General features: G+C 35.9%; 1 long non-coding RNA gene across 3 annotated transcripts; it reads right to left on the bottom strand.

Moving 5' to 3' along the window:
- Nucleotides 1-16,431, bottom strand: LOC137025051 (uncharacterized). Of its 3 annotated transcripts, XR_010895818.1 has the most exons (7): nt 16,260-16,431; nt 14,516-14,597; nt 14,370-14,384; nt 13,674-13,731; nt 4,734-4,781; nt 3,045-3,069; nt 1-739 (listed from the first exon to the last, which is right to left on the bottom strand). It is a non-coding gene; the product is annotated as an uncharacterized lncRNA (long non-coding RNA). The 3 variants fall into 3 exon arrangements; XR_010895817.1 differs by lacking the exon at nt 4,734-4,781; XR_010895819.1 differs by lacking the exon at nt 4,734-4,781 and having other exon boundaries at nt 16,231-16,431.
- Nucleotides 16,432-23,940: the final 7,509 nt, after the last annotated feature.

Raw genomic sequence — 23,940 nt, forward strand, 5'->3', positions numbered from 1 at the left:
TTTATTTGAAAACAAATCAAATGAAGGGATATTTTCATCCCTAATAATAAAAACAAATCCAGCCAATATTTGATAAAAAAATAAAATAAAATTAAGGCCAGCTACAGGCATGCAATATTTTAATGCATAAAACAGAACATATTTGTTGTTTGTGTTAATTTCTAAAATTTTAAACATCCCTTTTTACGATAAAGGAAAAGTACAACAATCTGAATAAAACAAAGTAAATCAAAGCCATGTTTGCAAAAAGCTTTGAGGTTGTGGGTAGGACTATATCAGGTGTAACAATGGGGTGGAATGAGTTGTATGGTGCTGATTGTTATTGTTTAATGTGAGGAAGAGGATTTATTTCTTTCAGCATCTTGAGCATCATAAATCATGTTCCTTTTCAATCTGGTTATAATAACTGTGTCTTGCAGTAGCCTTAATTCAGCCGGTACCTGGTTTCCATAAGCAGTGAATGCATCAGGCGTTTGTTTCAAAACCTCTAGCTTCTACAACTCAACATCAGATACTGATCTGGCTTTGACTTTATCCCCCTTGTGCTTGACTTCACTCCTGCATTTGTGCTGGCAGTTGATGGGGAATCTGAACCCTCGACAGAGGAGGAGGAGGTGATGTAGGTGTTGGCGTACTAGGTCTAGACAGTGGTGTCTGCAAAAAGTGATTCTGTACTATGATCAAGATCACCGTCATCCTGGTCTTCTGAGTTATCCTGCTCACTGGGTGACAAATCAAGCTGGAAGAAAGATAAAACAACAATGATGTCAGTGAATATTACAGCTATAAATTATTATTATTCTCCAGGTTCACATTCACTACTCATTACAACATTACAACAAATGATCGGTTTGTGCGAGAAACCGAACAGTATTTATATAATTTTTTACCTCTAAAACACCACTATGTCCAACTGCCCTCCAAATCCGGTTGGTGAGGTCTGAACGCGCTCTGACAACTGAAGTAATGTCTTGCACTCATTGAAGCAAAGCGCGAGAGATCACTTCTGTCATCAGGACGTGTTTTCTGACCTCACCAACCGGATTGTGTATGTAAACCAGTACTCTTCATCTAAATAAAAGTAGTCTTCATCAAAAATAATTATTAAAATTAACATATTTCAAGCTTGCATTATTTTGTATGTGTATAAAAGGGGAATATATTGTGATTGTAGATGTACATTCCCTATTTAAGCACTGATTTTATTTTATAAAATTCTTTCTGTTGAAAGAAATAAATGTAAAGGTTTTGAAAGTGTAATGTCTTTTTCTTAATCAGTAAGCATTTAGTACTGGATTTTGAATCTTTAAAGCCATGATTTGGTAAGAAATTATTATCATTAATCTTTTAAGTAAAAGTGTCATTTAGAAGCATATTGACTTTAGTAGTAATTTTCGATGTTAGTATATGGCATGATCATCGGCCCTACTAGCTCAAAAACAATACATGGCACCTCTAATTGCACCATTTAACAAATGTGCTATAAAGCTTCTTTGAAAATAGGTTCCATATAGTTGGTTCCCCTATGATTATGAGCCAAAGAACCACTTTTAGGCTACGTCCACACGAAGCCGGAGCTTACCCTAAACCGATCTTCTCAAAAAATATCTGCGTCCACACGAAACCACTGAAACGACTCAAAACGATGTAGTATACATGCCAGACCATTATGTGGCGCTGTAATTCTGCCGCAGAAATGCACTTAAAGCAGCGAAGAAGACTGTGAGCATGCGCATAAACCTTGCGCGCTGAATACAAACTTTAGCAAAGCTTAGAAACAACACTTTATTTTGGTTCAGTAGCTTCTGCAGCACGAACACAAGCATGTAGAGTCTGCTATTGCTGTTGTTGGTACTGTTTTGTAGTGTTAGCGTGTCTGACTAGGGTCGACACGTGGGGTGATGACATCATCGTTTCAGAAAATATACGGATTGCCCCGTCCACACGACAATGCCAAGCCGGCGTTTTCAAATTTTTCCACTCTGGGACCCGGTTTCAAAAAATACCGGTTTCACCTTTCGAAAACGCCGGATCCGTGTGGACGAAACGCCTATCCGATAAAAAATTTGTGCGGTTTCACTGAAACCCGTCTCCGTGTGGACGGGGCCTATGTGCCATTTGGGTGAAAAATGTACAGACTGACCACATCAGAATCAAGTATTTCAGAGAGCCGTGTAAAAGGTTATAATATGTTTTTATGAAGGGACAGTAGGTGACATGTTTTAAAATTAAATATATTCCTTTAGTTTGGGAATGTTATCCACTGTTTGTTCTGCAGATGAGCCCAGTGAGCTGCAGTACAGCCACATTTTATTTATTACCACTGGCTTGAAACCCTGCCACATCTAGGACTGAGACTGCACCAAAACATTCACTTCCTTCACAGCACTGAAGAGAATGAGGAGATGTCACAACTTCCTAAAGCAAATATGTGTTGCCAAAGCTTTGGGATTTGCTTTTTTTAAAAACATTGAAAGGATCTGTCTTTTTTTCCCTAGTTATAAATCTCTTTAAATGGTACAGTTTTATGGGTTCATCTCAAACTAAACTAAATGATATTCTGAAACAAAAAGTGTTTACTTGTCCAGTTTATAATATAAAAAGATGAATGAGTACATACAAGTACATGTGAACATGCCATATATTCAAGAGGACATTCTATAATCGCAAACTGGCATAAAATCCCAATAGCGGTTGGTGGTAAGTGGGTTGCATGCAGCTTGTAAATGAGTCGCATTGTCAGGATTTAATGTGAGGTTACTTTCTGTAACTTTGATTTGCTCATTATCACACAACATTGGAAGATAACTGACATGCAGCACAGACTGCTATAACATACTTCCCAACAAATGAGAAAATACATTTTATTCATTTTCATTTATATTCAACACTGCATCAGATGTGAATGAAATACCCTTTGAGAGTAATCATATTGTCAAATGTTTGTCAATGCTGTTATTTTTGTACATGTCACTAAAGTTTGTGGCAATAACAGAAGCTGCTTGTGCAGATAAGATGAAGCATGAATTCAGCTGTTTTCTTACCTTGCAATATCTAAAAGAAAACAACCTGTTGAAACAGAAGTGGGTGTTATTTTCCAATAATCATTCAGAAGAGAATTCAGTACAGCCCAGACATTTCAAAAGCAGTTACCTGATTTTGCAACACATTCTCCACACAAACAATCACTTATATGTACATTCAAGAACTACTCTTTTTGATCTGAGGTTCAACTACACAACCTGAGGAGGTGACAGGTAAGGATCAGCTTCAGTCCTCACTGTAAGTGAACCACCTAAGAAAAATGTTTGACAGACATCAACCGTCAACCTGGATACTGAAAAAAAAAAAAAAACGTTGATGACTATGTTCAAGGCACAAAGTTGTTATTATTGCTAATGTTTGGCTGGATAAGCTGCAAAAGAGGCATGAAAATCTGATGAGGTTCTTTTATAATGTTATGAGTAATATTAATATGTTCCTCTGTCGAAACGAGGATGAGACAAACTTATTTCTCCATATGCTGACATAACATGCTGTATTCTTTATTTCTGAGGTCAGGATGAACGTACTGGTGATTTTGTTGCTTGCGCTTCTGCCTGGCCTGTGTGTCACTGATTGGACAGGTATCTTTGGGATAATTCATGTACATTTGTTAGTGTAATAGCTTGTGTGTTTTGATGTTGAAAGCCACATACAGGCTCGTGACGTGCTATGTCTTATTGTTGTCTAGTAGTGTGAGAGGAAAAAGACCAAACTTAGACTGACTCATTCTAGTTTGTGATTCAATTTGGTTCTGTGCATATTAATTTTTTTTTTTTTTTTCTGCAGAAAGGACAAAATACATTCCAAGTGAGTTTTCTTGATTTTGAACGTTTTTAAAGAGTTCAAATGTGTCAAATATTTGAATTGATACATCATGTTGAGAACATAGTCTTGTATAAAGTTATAATGTTGGGGTTTAAAGATATTTTTAATATGTTTTTTTCCCCCATGGTAAACAGGGAATCTTTGCTCTTGGAGCAAAAACAGTCCAGTCTTCTACACACTCTTTCCTTGGATCGGCTAAGCATGCTGTAGATGGAAACAGTGATCCAATATTTGCGCATGGGACATGCACTTGTACTAAAATGGAGCATAGTCCCTGGTGGAGAGTGGATTTAATCTACAGCATAACCAAGGTTACCATCGCTAATCGTAAATGTTGTGGAAAGTTGATATCAGGTGCTCAGATCCGTATTGACAATAGCCTGCATAGCAACGGCAACAACAATGAGCTGTAAGGATTGTGCGCGCTCTCTTTCTCTTATTTATTTATTTATTCAGAGGGGAGAGAGAGATATTATGTAACTTTTCTCTTTATTTGTGTTTATGTAATCTAAAGGGCTGCAACAATTTGGTCCATCCCAATTGGAGGCACAGAAACATATGAGTTTAAGCCTATTAAGGGCCGATACGTCAACATTGTTCTACCTGGGAAATGTAGAATTCTCTGTATGTGTGAGGTTGAAGTATATGCAGGTAAGTGAGAAAATAATATTCTGTGGTTTAATTTATTCTGTAGGCCAAAATATTAATATCTGAAAAACTGTTGTTTTTATTAACAGAAAAGAAAAGTGCCACTTGTGTTCCAGGTGAGTGAACTTTTGGTAAGAATATTAATGTTACTGAAAGCACAAAATTATTAATAATAAAGACGTCAAACTTTTGATCATTTTGATTACATAGCTTACCTTAATGTGGTCACAACTCCTCCAGGCGTTTAGAGTCAGACACAATTTCTGTAATTATAACTTTGTTCAGCTTTTGCTTTGCTGGTTCAGGCAACATCTTGAATAACATTCAAGTTTGAATGAAACTGGGATAAAATGTAAATGATCTCTATACAAATTGCAGCAGAGCTAATTTGTGTCTCTTCAACAGGGTGGTGTACACCAGAGTAGGGTAAGTTACTTCAAAAAAGTAATGAATTACTAATGACTATATACATTTTCAATGTTGTATTTATAAGACTTTTCGGTAACACTTTAGAATACTGATCCTTCATTAATGAATAACTACACAGGAACAAATGAGTAATGCATTATTAACACTTTAGTAACTACTATTAACTAACAATAAACTCTGATGAATGAATTAGTAAGTAATAGTGCTCAGTTTTAGTTGTTAGTTCCCTATTAGCTAATCAGTAACTACTGTTTTTTCATTCCTCCCAGAGAACTACTAAGAACCACTATATACATGTTCGTAATTAATGTGAATAATGAATAATGTATAATTAATTCTAAAGTAAAGGTCTTGGTAACCCACTAGTAATGACTGAAGTATTACCAAATACTTAAAAGAAGTCTCAAGTCTCTAACCAAATAATGGTTTTCTATTTTACAGTATTTCACAATTGCTAAAACACTAAACCCCATTCTCTGAACCCAAAGCTCAGTGGCCTAAACCCATTTGTCGAATCAGTAACTTTGTAGACAAAACCTTAAGTTCAGGTAGTTCAGACACTGTTTGCAAATCTCATCCACTCTTTTTGCAAAACTCTGAACACATTCTTACTCACTAAAACACATTTTGCACTGTGTTGCAAAATGGTAAATACATGTGGCAAAAGTTAAACACAACTACAACACACTTGTCATCCTTTAAACACAATGACTCAAAATTATTCACACTTACTTCTAATGATGTGATCAAATCAACTGTATAAAATATAGAGTGCAGGTGACACAGGTGCTGAATGATGATACCAACAATAGATGGAAACAATCTGAAAAGTAGAGGAGGAAGAGTATGTGTAAGAGGATGATGAGGAGAAAGAGCAAGGGGTGTGGAGACAAGGCTGTCAAGGCTGGATCCGGCACAGGTTTTTCCCTTTGCCTGGCAAGAGACGGCATTGCCTGTGATGTGGAAAATGTCCTCAACAATATTCAATAATATTCAACAATGTTATTGATCTGACAGTACTGACAAAATAGGATGAGAACTGAACTAAGCTAGCCTAGATGATGACATCACTGTTTTCTGCAGAACTGCTTTATAGAGGAAAATAATTACAGTAATTTACATAATAAGTGATGGATTCAATGTAAGTGAATCAACACTGAACTGACTTCAGCTGAACAATGACACTATTTTCTTTTAGAGCTGTACAGCCAAAATGAACCCTCTTTGCATTACTGATCATCATGTACCTGTTATCACTGTAAAGCTGCTTTGACTATACTATACTATACTATACTATACTAGACTATACTAGACTATACTAGACTAGTATCTGTGTAGTATAAATTGCAATTGAAATAAAGGTGACTTGACTTGATTTAGGCCGGACCCAACATGAAGATGTGATGCTGAAGCAGAATGAATCTCTCACTGACTCTGAACTTTGTTTTTGTGTGTGTGTGTGTGTGTGTGTGTGTGTGTGTGTGTGCGTGCGTGTGTGTGTGTGTGTGTGTGTGTGTGTGTACTGTATCATGCTTTTCATTTAGAGTTTTCTTTGACCTTTTAGTCATTTGCATTTAGACTGCTGTATGTTTGCTGTATGTAAGAATTGAATATACAGACATTCAATACTATATAATATTGAATATAATACTGTACTTGTTGCAGTACATACAGTATACTTTAAATTCACGTTACTTGTGATTTCTATACATTTTATGTAATGGCAAAATGTGTTTACTGTGTTACAAAACTGTGTTTTTTTCTGTAACCTCATGTTGAAACTGTAGGTAACAACTGGTAAAATTTACAGTATATTTTACTAGTTGTTACCTACAGTTTATACAAACATTATGGTCATCGACCAGTGGTTGATATCTCAAACATAATACACCTAGGTCAAAAAAAAACAAAAACGTAATGATACCTACACTTAAATATTCTCTTCTCAGCCATGTCATCAATAGAGTGCCCCAGGGATGACGCGTTTTTGTAGGCCAACCCGGAAGTTAGCGCTGCACGGGTTCCCTCGACTGAAAGCCTATTCATTTTTCCCATAGACTTTTGGAAAATCGCAGAAAATAAGCTCTGTGTTTAACAAAGGGTTATGACACTTACACGTTTTGTCTATCAAGATAATCTTTACAAGTTAACACAACATTTATAGATTTTGAAGCCTAAATAAAGTCGTCAGATATAAAAGGCTAACAGTAGGCTATAAACGGACTACAGCACACCATGGTCGCGGATCAACGTCATCACCACCAGCTTCCTCAAACTGTATTTAAAAAACAACTATTTAAAAACATGCTCGCTGATTATGATCTGCGCTGTTATTAATACTTATCCACTTTTTCATGAGAAATGCTGTCCAAATGTCCTGTTTTTAATGATGACGTCTACAGTCCCCGCCAAAGGAAGTAGTCCCTTTTAGCAATTTGTTAGAAACCGCCGATTTTAAGACACAGTAAAAGTTTTAAAAAATCACACTGGTGTGTTTTATGTCATAGATCAAAACGTGAAAGTATTTAGAGGCTTTGTTAACCACAGACCTTATTTCAGGCGATTTAGCAAAAACCAATTCAAAAAACCCATAGACTTTACGGCGTTGGAACCAGAAGTCCTAAAATGCTAACTCACTTCCGGGTTTTACCTACAAAAATGCGTCATCCCTGAGGCACTCTATTGCTCTTGAGCAAAGTCTCTTCCCATCCGTTGTCTGATTGGCATTTCGCAAAGATTCCTGGGTAGTTAAAGTGTGCGGAGCCTGCATCTATGCGGACTTCGCGGAAGACCGCTTCAAGGGTACAAAGGGGGCGCTGCTGAGCACACTTCAGAGCGTTAAAATGCTGAATGGGACGGCCTATGGACTCGTAGACTCGGCGAGGATGCGCAATTTAAGTCCACATGAAGTGCGCCATTTGGGACAGGGCCATTGACTAGACTGTGGCGACCCGCCACATTCTAATTTGTCCCGCCAGTCTCAAAGTACGCCTGTCGCGATATTTAAATAATCGATTGACAATTGAGTCATAAGGCAAAAGAAATAGACCTGCACCAATTAAGTTTTCGTGCACTATATTCAAACTCATCTGAAGCCATTCCATAGCTTCATGTAAGGACAGAAGAATATGTACATTGTTAAACTTAAGTTCAAAGAAACTCGTCTTCCCTCCGCTGCAGCTGTCAATCATTCTCTGTTCAGCACTCAAACAGCGCGTCGAGTTCATTAACAACAGTCAGCATGGTAAAACTCTCCAATATGAAAAATTCCCATTATAATACTTGATATGTAGATAAAGGGCTGTGGATTTGCATAAAATGCAAAATGCCGTTTCTGAATGATGTCATACTGGCTACAGATATCGCACAACACAAGGACTATGAATTGGTGTCACAAGCACAATAACTGGTATTGCAGATACACACAGGGGTTATCTTTGTGCCGTGAACTTTTCAATGCGCTGCGCAACTGCGTGCTGTGACTCCATATTGCTTCAAGCACATCATTCTGCACCCGGGATGCGCATTTTTTGCTGCTGTTTTGAAGCGTTTCATATTATCATGGTTTTGCACACTGAAAGATTATTAATAGCCTATGTTGTTTTTTCGTATTTATATCTTGTTGCCCTATTAAACAGCTGCTCAGTAAAGTAAAGGTATTTTAATCTTAGGTTATTATAAAAACATATGTCTTTACATTAATATATAAATCAAATATAGTTTTTTTTTTTTCATTTCATAAGAATGCATTTAGAAATTTTAAACTTTATTAACATATTTAGATTTTATAAATTTACTGTGCAAAGTTTTTTTCAAGAATTAGGCTAGCATACTTTTTTCTGCTGAATTATATAGTGACCTAGATCATTTATTTATTTATTTATTCTATGGTCAGCTTATGATTATATATTTTTATTCATTTGTTATTTTTCTCTATAATGAAGTAGTGTGTTTAGTGCATTCTGGATTGTGTTTAAAAAAACAAAGAGTGGCCATTAGTTTTACAAATACAGATATATAGAAACAGGCCTCCACTAATTATTCTAGAAATAAATTAATTCAACAAATGTAACCTTTCACTACATATTTTTTAATGGTTTAACCCTTAAATGCATACCTCGGGTCTTTTGTGACCCGGATGTCATTCACTACCCTCCTCCTTGTTCATTTTTTAAAGTTAGACATCAACCTTCTTGGTATTCCTCAATCAATTCATTATAAAGAATATAACAAGAAAAAAAACATAAAATTATAAAAGAATGCGTATTTTTGTATTCATTTTTTTATAAAAATTGTATAGGGTCACAAACGACCCGAGGTGTGTATGAGTGTACATATATTTTTCTGCACAACAAAAATTTAATCTTAGATGATGGAATAAGTGTGATTCACCTTTATTCCACAAGGTGGCAATGTCTGATACACAATGCTGAAGTGACGACTCATTCAGACAGAAAACTAAATAATAAGAGAAACATGAAATGGCTCAGTGATTTACTGCAGAGTAAGTACTGAACGCAATGAAATATGACTGTAACTGTCATTGGATGGATCTGGTGAAGCTGTTAGCGATCGAAATATTGATTTTGAAGATGATGAATCATGATGAAATGAAATAGTTTTGATAATACGTTTGAGATCGCGAATGGGCTTATATTCGTGACCTCAATCATAAAACTAGCCCATTATTTTCTGAATTTAATGGGAAATGAGCTCTGAAGAGGACAGTGGTGATGGCATAAAACATCTGCTCAGAATGAGCCCTTTCAAGCTCCAAAAGGTTACAAAATACGATTTATTTTATTCTTCTGTAATTGTTACTTTAATATCAGAGGAGTTTTATATTATCGCGACAGGTAGAGATCCTGCCGTGTTAGATATAGATACGGGTCGATAAAGACCCAAATATGTAAGAATGATTGGTGAAACAGTCATGCATTTAAGGGTTAAATGTATACTCTACATGTTAGACCACATATGAACTATCTTTTAGCCTACTAATCTTAATTGCATGTGCAACATTGACGGAGTATTTTGAGTCTCTTTCACACTGGTAAGAAAAAAAACGCGCTGGTATCGCCGGCGATACCTCAGACCTCAGAGTGTTAAGAAGGAATTATTAATTTGGATCAGTATACTAAAGTGAAAAGCATGATAACTCTCTAATAAACTACTGTAGTCATTGTAAACTTTTGAGGTTTTTGTAAAGTATTGGATGGTAATAACTCAAGAGTTACTATATAACTCTAAAGTAACTACTTCTTATTTGGATCAGTATTCTAAAGTGAAGATCATGGTAACCTACTAGTAATTACTTAAAGGGTTACCAAATATATCATAAGGAATTACTGTACAAAAACATACAAAAACCTCAAAAACAAAGACAAATACTTCAGTATTTACTAGAGAGATATCATGTTTCTCTCTTTAGAATACTGATCCAAATAATTAGTAATATAAATATAAATAATTCCTTCTTAAGTATTTAGTAATACTTCATTACTAGTGGGTTACCAAGGCCATTACTTTAGAATTAATTATACATTATTCATTATTCACATTAATTACGAACATGTATATAGTGGTTCTTAGTAGTTCTCTGGGAGGAATGAAAAAACAGTAGTTACTGATTAGCTAATAGGGAACTAACAACTAAAACTGAGCACTATTACTTACTAATTCATTCATCAGAGTTTATTGTTAGTTAATAGTAGTTACTAGAGTGTTAATAATGCATTATTCATTTGTTCCTGTGTAGTTATTCATTAATGAAGGATCAGTATTCTAAAGTGTTACCTACTTTTCTAATTACTCTGCCTGAAAAGTAATTTAATTACTCAATAAGTAATTCAAATTGTTACTAATTACTACTTAAAATCCTTATAAACCTTGACCATATAGACAATAGAAAGGAAACTTTTAATAATTTAAATAGGAGTCAAACATGGAATAGTTTAACTTTATTAAAACCTACTATAATAGCTACTTAAAACTTTTTAGTAACAAATAAGGATGTCGGTACCAATATCACCAAAAGTGCATAATACCGATACCAAAGTTAATACCACGGTAAAAATATTTAAAGATACAAATAAAACAATGCTATAGGCCTATATTTTTTCAGGTAGATCTTAGTAAGTAAAAATACCACAGAAATTGAATAAATCAAATATAGAATAACTCTGCATAGTCATAACTGTATACATTAAATATAGATCCTTATTAAAGCTTTTTTTTGTTTGATTATCATTTATAATACAGTGAGCCAATAGTAGACAGTAGCATGTTTTAAAGGCTGCTGTCACTAAGACCTAATGGACGGAGACAATACGCTGTCACACATGCTGTTTACATTCACATAACCAATGAGAATATACAGCATTTTGACATAACTGTGTGTGTATTTGAGCGTTTATGTGTAATAAACCAAAAAAATCTGTAACTCGCGAGAGGCAGCTATGTGTGTGTGCTTTGGTTGAGAGCGCACTGACTGAAGAGCGTCTCTTAGAGAACACACAGTTTTTTTTCTCTCTAGGACATAGCTTACATTTTACCGTAATATTCTGCAAAACAGCACTCGCTTCTGCCGACAACTTCAAACAGTGACTACGCAGCCAACCAGTGCGCTCAACATCACTACAGCTAACGACTTTAAAGAGGCAGCATTCACTTTTACCTTTAGACGACAAATTTACATTTTAAATTCAATATTGATTTATACAGAATTGTTGAACTAATTTAGAGTATGTAACGCAAGTAACGGTAATTAAATGACCTAAAACTGACCAGTAATCCCTTACTTTACTTTTTCAGTGGATAAGTCATTTAATTACACCCAACACTGGTGTCAATGAAGAGGATATATACTCACCAGCAGCTTCATTAGGTACACCTGTTCAACTGCTCGTTAATGCAAATATCTAATCAGCCAATCACATGGCAGCAACTCAATGCATTTAGGCCAGGGGTGTCCAACCCTGCTCCTGGAGAGCTACGGTCCTGCAGATTTTAGTTCCAACCCTGCTCCAACACACCTGTTAGCTATTAGCTGTTACACTTTTTTGGCTAAAGGATGCAGGCTTGCTTTCCAGTGGCTTTGGCCCTGAACACCTTGATTAGCTGGTACAGGTGTGTTTGATTGGGGTTGGAGCTAAAATCTGCAGTGCGTTAGCCCTCCAGGACCAGGGTTGGACACCCCTGCTTTAGGCACATTTCAAATGAGACCAGGGGCCGTATGTATACATAGTTCTGGTTTTGTGTGAGGTTCAGGTATTTTGCAGGTGAGCTAAAATTAGGTAAGAACAGAAAAGGAGGTGTACTAGTGAGAGAGGATTGGCTCTTCAAAAGTTGATTGGTTGCTCCCACGTGTGTACTGTCCAATGGCATTTTACCACTCGATTGACAAATGGATAAAGAAAAGCATTTGGCAAACCGACAAAATAGAGAGAAAAAAGCATTTGCCAAATTCTTTTTAAAAAGGCGATTTAAATGCACATTTAAAATGATTTACTAATGAACTTTTTATTGTTTTATCGATCTACGTTTTAAAAAATGAATTAAATAACCCGTTTTAAATTTGTCTATTTATTTATACATTCAAAAAAAGATTTTTTAAATTTGTTTTATTAAACTATATTTAAAAACAGGAATTAAATAAACAACTTTAAATATTTCTATTAATTTGCCCACATAAAAAGTGATTCATTTATATAAATTTTTTAATTATTAAATTAATTAATTGATTCTTTGTTTTATTTTTAAGTGTCACTCCTGTTCCTCCATATTTACTATGTGTAAGTTAAAAAATAAAACCGATGCACAAAAAAACAAAAACAATATCAAACACAAGTCAGCACACTTTTACACCCTCCCCAATAATATTTCACTCATCTTCAGCTCATCATTTAAAATATTTATTCATTTTTTTTAGAAACAACAGTGTGATGTCTTTGTGTGTTTTCGCTTGTAAATTGTCTTAATGATTTTTCTGATTTCATTGTCAGATGATGTTGGATGAGAAAGTTTAAGCACCAGAACAGAAAAAGAAAACTTCATATTCAAACTGTACTTTTCAATGTAAAGTACATTTCAAATATCTTTTTTTAAAATCAACTTTTTTTCAGTATATTGAAAACGCACTGCTTATGATTGTTTCAGTGTAATGTGTGCTGTGTTTCAGTACTAAATAAATGTTTCACACTGATCTTCGAGGTATAATTCTGTGAGTATGTTTGGTGTGAGTGATCTTGCTGTAGTGGTTAACAGAGATATGGGGTTTGGGATGAATAGTTCAGTAGCTTCACGGTGGGGGTGCAGGACGATACAAAGGTGTAAATTGCCACTCTTTCATACAAAGATTGTTGGACACAATGTTGGAGTGTTTCAAACAGAGCAAGCGAAGGCAAAGTGCCCATTTCAGGATAAACGTATTGATGTGTCCAAATATATGTTTTATTAAGCTATAAATATTGTAATGTGTATAAAGATTTTATATAAAAGTGTTTAACTGAAGCGCAGTGTTACTTTTGACAGCAAATTTTGATTTAGTTCATCTAAATTGTTTAGTTGTAGTCTAGTTTTATTCGACTAAATATAAGATTTTAGATTAGACTAAAATCTAATGGGTTTAGTTAAATCTGCTGTCTGTGACTTTTTTGTTTTTTTTGTTTAAAAATGTTCCAAAATCAATTTGAGCAAGTACATAACTAGCAAGTGAATCTCCTTACCTTAGCCCGATTCATGATCAACGGTAAGCTTCTTCATCTGTGTGTCCTTACATCACGTCTGTATACATAAAGAAGGAGGTGCTGACAACTAAAACCAAAATTAAAGGGTGTATGACCTTTCTAAAATCCAATGAGGAGAGATGGCTGGTACAGTGTACAAGAGAGAGAGCGGGTTTGAACGAGAGATGCAGTTTGCAGCTTTCTTATTGCTGCTTTTAACATTTATTTCACACCGATTTTAGTTTTTTCTTTCTTTGATTCTTAGATTAAAACAAAGGTAATTGTTAGGCATTAAAAAATGATTTGTTCACCTGTACGGGGTACATAAGGGGGTTTAAAATACATTTTAAGGCTTTTAGGACCTTTTTAAAAACCTGCACAAATAAAAATTAATACTGTATTGGGGGAGATCAGTGTTTACGGTAACATACTAAACCATAAAATAACTGTAAAATGACAATCTACTTTACAATTCATATAGTACAAGTTGACAAAAACAAGTTTTATATAAATATGATTTATAAAAACCTCACATTTAAGCCTTTAAATGAATGAAATGCCCTTTGAGAGTAATCATATTAAGGGTTCTACAAACGTTTGGCAATGCTGTTATTTTTGTGCATGTCACTAGTGTTTATATAACAATAACAGAAGCTGCTTGTGTAGATAAGATGATTTTCAAGAAGATTTTCTTACCTTGAATGCAACCTGCTGAAACAGAAGTGGGTGTTATTTTCCCATACTCATTCAGAAGAGAAGTCAGTACAGCCCAGTCATTTCAAAAGCAGTAATCTGATTTTGCAACACATCCTCCACACAAACAAACACTTATGTGTACATACCACTCATTCCACTCTTTTTGATCTGAGGTTCAACTACACATAACCTGAGGAGGTGACAGGTAAGGATCAGCTTCAGTCCTCACTGCAAGTGAAACATGCAAATGTTTGAAAGACAGCATCAGCCTGGATACAAAAAAAAGTTGACTATTCTCAAGGTATAAAGCGGTTATATTATTGCTAATATTTGACTGGATAACAAGCTGCAAAAGGGGCATTACTACTATATGTCATGCAGATCTGACAAGGTTCTTCTATCCCACATAGCAAATGTTTTCTGGCCCATCTCCGGGCCACACGATCACGTTTCCGTTGGCCCAAGTACCGCAAAGAATGACGGCCCTGAAGTGGCCCAGAACTGGATTAAAGGATCACACATGGGCCATAACCAGCCCGAATCTTAGGCAGTTAATCACCCTTAACTGGCCCTGAACTGGGCCAAAACAGGTTTTATTATTGTTACCAATTCTCAGCCATATGTTAACCATATCAACACAACCCTTTAACCAGAAACCCCAAAAAATGAGCCATAACCCAGCCTAATTTTACCCAAACCATGTGAACAAATGAGTCACAAGAAAATTTAATTCTCAAAATTAGTTTATTTAACAATATTGTACAAGCCAATAATAATATTAATAATAATAAAAATCACATTCAGAATTGTGTAACTGGGTGAAGGCTATTTTATTTAGTACAATCAAAGCATAACATCTTATTACCACCTCCAAAAATTGCATTTAATTTCAAAATGTACCGGTCTGTTGCTTACTTATTGTAGTAATGCACAAGCCAAAAAAAATTCTGTAACTGTGTGAATGCTATTTTAGTTGCCTGAACAGCCAACTTTTTTTTTAATTCTAACTAAATGAATATATGAATGAATCTAGCACTGAAATGTAAACATATTATAATGTAATTTTGCTCTCAACAAACAGAGCAAATAAAAAAAATGGCTTAAAACAAATTTACACATGTTTGTGTGAGGGACAAAGTGATCCTATTTAGGACTGTCCTCAGGAAGTGAAGTACAGCTCTTTTCTCCATCTCTATCAGGAGCAAGCTGAAGCCATCTTTGTATATTTGCTTCTATCTCCTGATCGGTGGCTTGTGGTGTCATGATTTTTTCTCACAGCAGCGAAAAGACAAAATAATAATACAAATTTAATAAATTGTAGCGAAAATTAACTCAAAGGGGAAATATTAATAATTATTCATGATTAATTATGAATATGCAAATCCGTTAATCAGATTAACTGGACGTAGCTACATTAAAATTAACATTACAATCAGTTAACCTGTTCGTCCAGTGAACGCTCAGTGTTGATTGTTTATTAATTCTAAGAAATGTCAATTTCCACGTTATGGAAAAAATAATATTTCTTATTGTACTGTACTACTCACGTAGTCCGGATCTATCACTTAAGAGGCAATTCATTAGCAGACGGAGTCAGAACCAAACGTGTATTGTGCACAATCTTTATTAACTAACTCACAAACACATAACTAAACTAACAAACACATAACATAACATAACATAACATACATAAAGGGTCACACACACACACACACACACACGCAAGTCAGAATGAGTAATGATAGTGTTGAACCGGAAGAGATGCTGTTACTAGAGCTACATGAAATGTCAAAGGCAATCTGGAAAGGAATCATCAGTTTCTTCAGCAATAGCTAGGTAAGTCTTACAAATTAATACTAACTTGCTGTTTAGTGTTAAAATGTACGATACTTGCAAGATGCCCTTAGGCTGAGGAGCATCGGCTCTGCCATCTGAGGAGAGATCTTGGTTGATTCAGTCCGAAGTTGTTGCCAGTCTTTTCCATGTGGGATGAGGAGCACATGGCTCGTTTGTAGGCCGAGGCCTACAGGCCTTGCAGGCCTGGCCTAGGCCGGCTGCAAGGAGATCGATTCGGTCGTTCAGAAGCAAGGAAGAAGAGAGGGAGTGGCACTGTTCGCTGGTTTTTAACCTCTGGTCAAAGTCACACCTCTCAGTTGTTGACCGGACCAATGAAGATGTTGTAATTCTGGGTGGCAACACCCCTCCTGTCAGGGCTTTTACAACCCAGAAAGATTAACAAGCTGAGTTCTTGAATCAGAACTATTAAATATTCTTTTAATACTGATGTGTTGCACAGGTATGGATGTACCGCATACACAAGCATTTAAATCTTCCCGCTACGAACGTATAGACACTAAACATGGCAGGTCATAACATTTAACAATCATCAAACATGTAAATACAATGAGTACAATACAACATCAGCAATAATGGATACCATTTCCTGAGAAGGAATCATTTATAGCACAGTCTGTCTATACATTAATGCCATAGAGTCTGTGTTCTGTGTGGAAAATGCAGGGAAGATGCAGATTTTCTGTGTCTCTACTCTGTTCTCCATGCGGCAACCACATTCCTCAGCGCAATAAACTTGTAACTGAAAACTTCCCGGGGGATGGGGACAGACTCCAGAGTGAGCTTAAAACTATTGGTTAACTAACCAATAATTGTGTCTGATTTGCCTCAGTCATTACAAATACATATACAAACATTCATCCAGCTACTGTAAATAAACGTAGGTAACAAATTAAAAATAAGGTTGCTTCAGTTACATTTTTTTTACAGGAAATGATTGCCAATAATGTGGCAGAGTTTCACAACAGTATTATGACAAATAAGACTATTTTAGCAAATAAAAACCTTAAAAATGTTGAGATGTGGAATCTGGTGTAAACAGAGTAACCAATGCACTGTTGAAGTACTGATAATGTAACGCATTCAAAGCATAATATCTTATTTTCACCTCAAAAAAAGTGCATTTAATTTCGAAATGTACTGGTCTGTCGCTTACTTATTGCATTGGTTAATGTAAACGAACAAGAATTTCAAGAGTTACCTCTGGTTGCAGATGTTTCACCATGCATGAGGCATGGTAAAGACGAAGTTATCCCATCTGTTCAGTGTGCAGAATTTCCTGGCACATTTTAATACTTTTAGCTTCCATCTCTGCCATCTACTCCAAAGATAATTTAACAGAATCAGTTATATTCATCAAACATGTATTATATTAGAGAATATATTAACAAAATCAACGTAATACAGTTAACTCGCTGTGCATACAAAAACACCACAGTTCCTTCCATTGTCTCTCTGATGTGCTTTGTCAAGTAAAAATAACTTAGCTTTTATACATGAAAAAGCAGTGTATTATAATATAGTGGCCCAGTTTCAAGCAGCCTACAGCACAAAATAAAAAAAAATAAAAAAATGGTAATAGTTTATTAGTATATCATTTGATGTTACCCAAAGAATGAAGTGGCAGTTATCTCCAGATCCAACAATTCTTGGTAACAACAATTCTGTAATAAAGCAAACAGGACACTTCAGAGACAGTTATGACAATATTATTTCAAACTATTAGTCTTAATGCTTATGCTGAAAAAAAAAAGTGTTTAAAAATGTATTTTGTAAATACCTCAAGAACTTTCAAGTGCACATCTGATACAGTTGCTTTTCTCTGCCAATCTCTGTGCCATAGAATGATTGTGTCTGTGTTCAAGGCCATGACCTGAAAGGCAAAATCACAAAATCTTTATATAACCTATAAATTGTCATAGGTTTAGGGTGAATAACTTACATGCTTAGTCTCTTCTGCAATTTGAGTGACGCGACAGCCTTAAAAAAATTTTTTTTTTAAATAAATAAACATATATGGGGTGATATCACATATTAACATAAAATCTAAGGATAAAACAACTTTTATAATGCTTTATAGCATTTCGTACTTACATTATCAGTTAGCCAAGGCATTGCTATACTGCTTGTGTCACTCAACAAATGTGGGGGGAGAACAGATTTCAGGTCCCGCAGATACAAAATGGCATGGGAAGAAATCCTGGCAATTACTTCATTGTCATTCCTCTTGACAGAATACAGTTTGGAGATTGTTTCCTAATGTTGAAAAAGTAAAATGATATACTATTAACAGTACATGTTGATAGTACTGTTTTCTTTGTTATTGTTGTCATTTGTGTTAAATTTCAAATGCTGTTACCTTGTGCCTCTGATCAATGGGGAGCATTGCCACAGAAAACTTCTTTCCCTCCTCAGGCACACTGTCCACTTTGGCTGGGACATGTGGATCTCTGCCCTGGTGTTCTGTTGGTCGTGTGATTGTTTCTGCAATTATTTATGAATACATTATGTGTAACAGCACACATTACTTCAAGTTTCACATAATTACCTTTTTGGCCACACACCAGTTTGCCGTGTAGTCCTAGATGTAGGTTTAATCTGTATGTTTCCTTCAGAAATGCAGAGTTTTTCCTGGCATTATGAAGATGGAAATACAGGCGTAGAGAAAACATGTATTGTGTATATTTCATATTCCCTATTCACTTGCTCAGCTTCTGCAGTGTTGATTAGAGAAGCCAGTTCAGGGATTGCTTTCAGACATCACAGTCTCTCCTCTGGTCATTTTTGGTTCTTTTGCACTGTAAAAAAAAAAAGAAAGTTGATTCAACTTAAAATAATTTGTAACCTGGCTGCCTTAAAATGTTGTGTTCAATAAGCTAAAAAACATTTGCTGTTTACACATATATTGGACTTCCTTAAACCTAGAATTAATAGTTGGGGTAACAAAGGTGAAGCTGAATCAACTTTATATTTTGTATAACCAGTAAGTTTTTGGTAAGCCTAACTAGACGAGAAAGTTGTGCCAACCTAAATTCAAGTTGAAACAACATAAAATTAGTGAGACCAACAAACGTGGAGTTGTTTGAACTAAGCTTTTTGTTGAATGAACTTGTAAGTACAAATTGGCCAAACTAAGCATCTTGTTGAATTAACTTACATTTTTAATGCAGCCAGGTTACTTTTTCAAGAATAGTTAATCTCACTAGTAATGTTAAGTTCATTCAACTGGCCGAACTATGTAATTTGCCCACACAACTCAAGTTTCTATTTTCTACTGTACCACAAAAAAATAGAATGGACATTTAAGAACATGCAATGTGTTTTATTTCAAAATTGACAGCATGCTATTTAGTATTAGTTTTTAGTATAACAACACCTTTAAAAACATTGACATTTCATATTAACTGTGGAACTATTATCTAAAAAAAAAAAAAAAAGTATGAAAACTAAGTTCTCATTTCATAACTTCTGTCAAACAATTATCTAAAAAAAAAAACTAACAGTTTTCATGAATACAAGCTGGACATAAGTTTGCTCTTACCTCTGGAACATTTGACTCAAAAATTTAAGCTTTTTGTCAATCTTCAAACATGGCGACCTGTTGGTTCAGCGAGAAAGGCTCGGTGGGCGGGGTTTCCTTGCATTGCCACTCAAACAACTAAATCTGATTAAATGGATTAGTTGGGCACTGGTAAACTTAATATCTTAAGTGTACCCAACATTTTAGTTTAACTGACTTAGGAAAATGAGTTGAGGAAGCTAAAGTCTCAAATCCTTTTTTACAGATGGTGGAATTGATCATAAAAGGAGAAGCGGAGTGATGTCCCAGTTTCTGGATGTGGTTGTGAAAACTGTTCGTTGTCGAGTGTTCTAGGTTAAGTCTTGTTTTCTTCTTTATGTTGTCAACCCAGTCAAGATTTACCCTTAACTTCCCAGCGGATACCAATGAAATGTTGGCCGCTGTTGGCCCTCCCATCATGTGGCTGGAAAAATTGTTGATGTGTACGATTGTTGACATGTCTGGCAACACGTCCAGCAATGTCACATATGTACACAGCTGGAGGGTGTTTGAAACTCAGTAGGGCATCTCCATGGTCTCGAGTAGACTCCTGCCACCACAAAGGTGATGCATAGTACACCACTCCATGGGTGCATCCCATGTGTAACACTCCACCTGTATTACAAAAAATTTGACATCTAAGCTTCATTTATGGAATAGAGTAGGTGAGTTTAACCAAAAAGATACTGTACACTGACAAAACAAAAAAATTCTAATATATTTATCCCTACAATAAATTTTATACATGCCATAGACTAAAAAAACCCATCTTACCCCCAGCTTTTTTGAGCTTCACAAACATTTTGGGATAAACATGCTTATAAAGGAGAAGCTCCTCAAACCTGTTTATCATATCAGCAACTGATCCACTGTCAGACACCCCGAGGACATTGCAGGCTTTTGTCAGTTCGTCCTTTTTTTGGCTGTTCAAAAAATAATTTACATTAAAAATGTTTTAGGAATGCAATATTTAATATACTGTAAGAAAATCACGTACATTGCACTTTACCGATTTTGAATCGAGAACTTGTAAAAATGTGGTCCTCATCGATTTCCCTTGCAACACGACTGGTGTTGGTGCTGGCCCTGTCACTGTAGGATAGCCCTTTAAAAATTTCAGTTTTCGGTAGGGTATCACTCTTTTTGTATGTTGCCCCATCCATGGAGCAAATGCAGAGTAAGACAATGCACTTCGAAATGGATTGCCAGATGCATCTTAAGTATGAAATTTGTAAGGTTAAAATTCTGTCATGTATGTTAATTAAGTACTTAAAAAATACCCCTGGCTTCAACCTTATTTTGAAACAATACAAAATTGTAACTTAATTAAAATGAGTATACATTCATATTAAGGATAATAAGATTATTTATGTTGCAAAATATCAAAACATTTACAGAGCACTTGTCAGCGTATCCAGTATATCATGCTTACCATCACAGAGTCCGGTGGCTACAGTTTCCTTCTCCAGGTTCTCCCACCTTGCTGCCACATTAACCTCTGTTTCCTGGGGAGTGATATTATGTTTCTCTGGACGTTTCAAGAGACGGACTGGGAGTTTTGAAAAATGGGTAGTGACAATATGCATGTGAATGTGGGATCAATTTAGCTAGAAATATATTTTAAAGTCACACTCACCTATTCAAAAGCAACTTTCCAATTTGTGTCAGCGATGACAATAGATGGATGGTGTCCACAACGGTATCAGAAATAGTTGTAGGAATACTTTCTGAGAGCAGAAAAATGATAAAAAAGCTTTCCTGATGGAGTTATATGGCACTTTGGTCCCAGAATGGGTCTTAATTGAGCGCAACATCCGTCCAATAGCAATGTGATTCTGCAGAGAATAAAATAAATGTTTTTAAACGTTGTAATTTTATTTATTTATTTTTATTTTTTTGTATGTGCTTAGTTTAGTACAAACATGCACCACAGTTGTAACAATCCGATTGTCTCTACTCACCAAAAGACCAGTTGTCAGAAAAGAACACAAGGGTATAGACAGAAAGACCCTGTTGTTGTAATCATGAAATCCAGAATTGTACTCTTGAAAACGAACTATGTTTCTGCAAACTGGGCACGCCTTTCCATAGACGGAAATACCTAAATGAAAACACATCAACACACTTTTATTGGCATTTCCCTTTTTATATATGCATAATTCATATATGAAAGCTCTACAGAATGTCCTACCTTTGTTCTGAGAAAATATCCCACAAACTGTTGCGTGTGTTGGTAAAGGTGCCCTAGAACTTTTTAAAAAAAAAATTTAATATAAGTCTAAGGTGTCCCCTAAATGTGTCTGTGAAGTTTCAGCTCAAAATACCCCATAGATTTTTTTTAGTTCATTTTTTTTAACTGCCTATTTTGGGGCATCATTATAAATGAGCTGATTCAGGGCTACTGGCCCTTTAATTCTCGTGCTCTACGCCCCAAGAGCTCGTACTTGCCTTGAACAGTGCATAAACAAAGTTTACACAGCTAATATAACCCTCAAATGGATCTTTACAAAGTGTTCGTCATGCATGCGGCATGTATGCGTCGGATTATGTGAGTATTGTATACTGTTATATTGTTTACATTTGATTCTGAATGAGTTTGAGGCTGTGCTCCGTGGCTAATGGCTAATGCTACACTGTTGGAGAGATTTATAAAGAATGAAGTTGTGTTTATGAATTATACAGACTGCAAATAGCGACGGCTCTTGTCTCCATGAATACAGTAAGAAACGATTGTAACTTTAACCACATTTAACAGTATATTAGCAACATGCTAACGAAACATTTAGAAAGACAGTTTACAAATATCACTAAAAATATCATGTTAACATGGATCATGTCAGTTATTATTGCTCCATCTGCCATTTTTTGCTATTGTCTTTGCTTGCTTACCTAGTCTGATGATTCAGCTGTGCACAGATCCAGACGTTAATACTGGCTGCCCTTGTCTAAAGCCTTTCATAATGTTGGGAACATGGGCTGCCATATGCAAATATTGGGGGCGTACACCCCGACTGTTACGTAACAGTCGGTGTTATGTTGAGATTCGCCTGTTCTTCGGAGATCTATATGAGATTTATATAAGAAGGAGGAAACAATGGTGTTTGAGACTCACTGTATGTCATTTCCATGTACTTAACTCTTGTTATTTGACTATGCCAAGATAAATTCAATTTTTCATTCGAGGGCACCTTTAAGACAAAAGCATTGTTCAGTTCAGGAGGACACGGCCCTGGACAGTAAGGCAATTTTTCTCTGTAGGCTCAAAGTTCTCTGGAACAGCCTTTTCTGTCTTTGTTAAATCCGGTGGTAGATCCTCTGGGATTCTCTTGAAATTCCACAAGTAGTTGGTCATAGTGATCAGACTACTATGTGTGTATTCAGGCTGATATGGCATACCCAGATTTCCGCTGACCATTTCCTCAATGTCTTCAATGTCCTCATTTGAGGTGTCTACTGCATTTTTGGCCAAGTGAAGATGCTCTTGGAACAGCCACCACATAGACAAGTATCTATGTATGCAGCTGATTCTGTTTTTTGAGCCTATGCACTGGCAGTGCCATTTACCTGTTTTAGTATCAAATGTTGACAGTGTCCTCCCAATCTTACTCCAGCTGTCCTTCTCACCAGTGTACACTGAGAAGATGATGTATCTATCAGAGATACCCCTTTTCCACCAAGGCAGTTTAAGTGCTGGTTTAGAGCCAAAGCCTAGTTTCAAATCAGTTCTTTGTCTTTCGACACACAAAGCACCAGCTCTGAACCAGGAAAAGTGGTTCGTAAGTACCACTTTGTAAGTACCACCAAAACATTGAAGGGCTAGAGTAAGAACCACTTGCATCAGGGGCTGGGGGCGGGGTTACCGTGACCAACAAGAAACTTGTGACCGCCATTTTTGAAATAGCAGCTAATCGAGCTAATAGCAGCTCGATCGTAATCTCCGTCTATATACAAATTACAGCGAGCTGTGTTTGGATGCCAATGTAGGTTCGCAAAGCCATGAGCATTATTAGTAGTGAAACATCTGCGATTGTTGATAGAAGGCTTGTTTGAGATGCATCAGAGCAGAGCGGACTGATTCGGCGGGTGCCGCGGACACATTCCTCTCCAACCAACTTTTTAAAAACAAAGTTATGCCACTGCCGATTGGTCTGTTCAGCA

This window comes from Chanodichthys erythropterus, chromosome 8 (assembly GCF_024489055.1).
Source record: "Chanodichthys erythropterus isolate Z2021 chromosome 8, ASM2448905v1, whole genome shotgun sequence".
Classification (NCBI taxonomy): Eukaryota; Metazoa; Chordata; class Actinopteri; order Cypriniformes; family Xenocyprididae; genus Chanodichthys; species Chanodichthys erythropterus.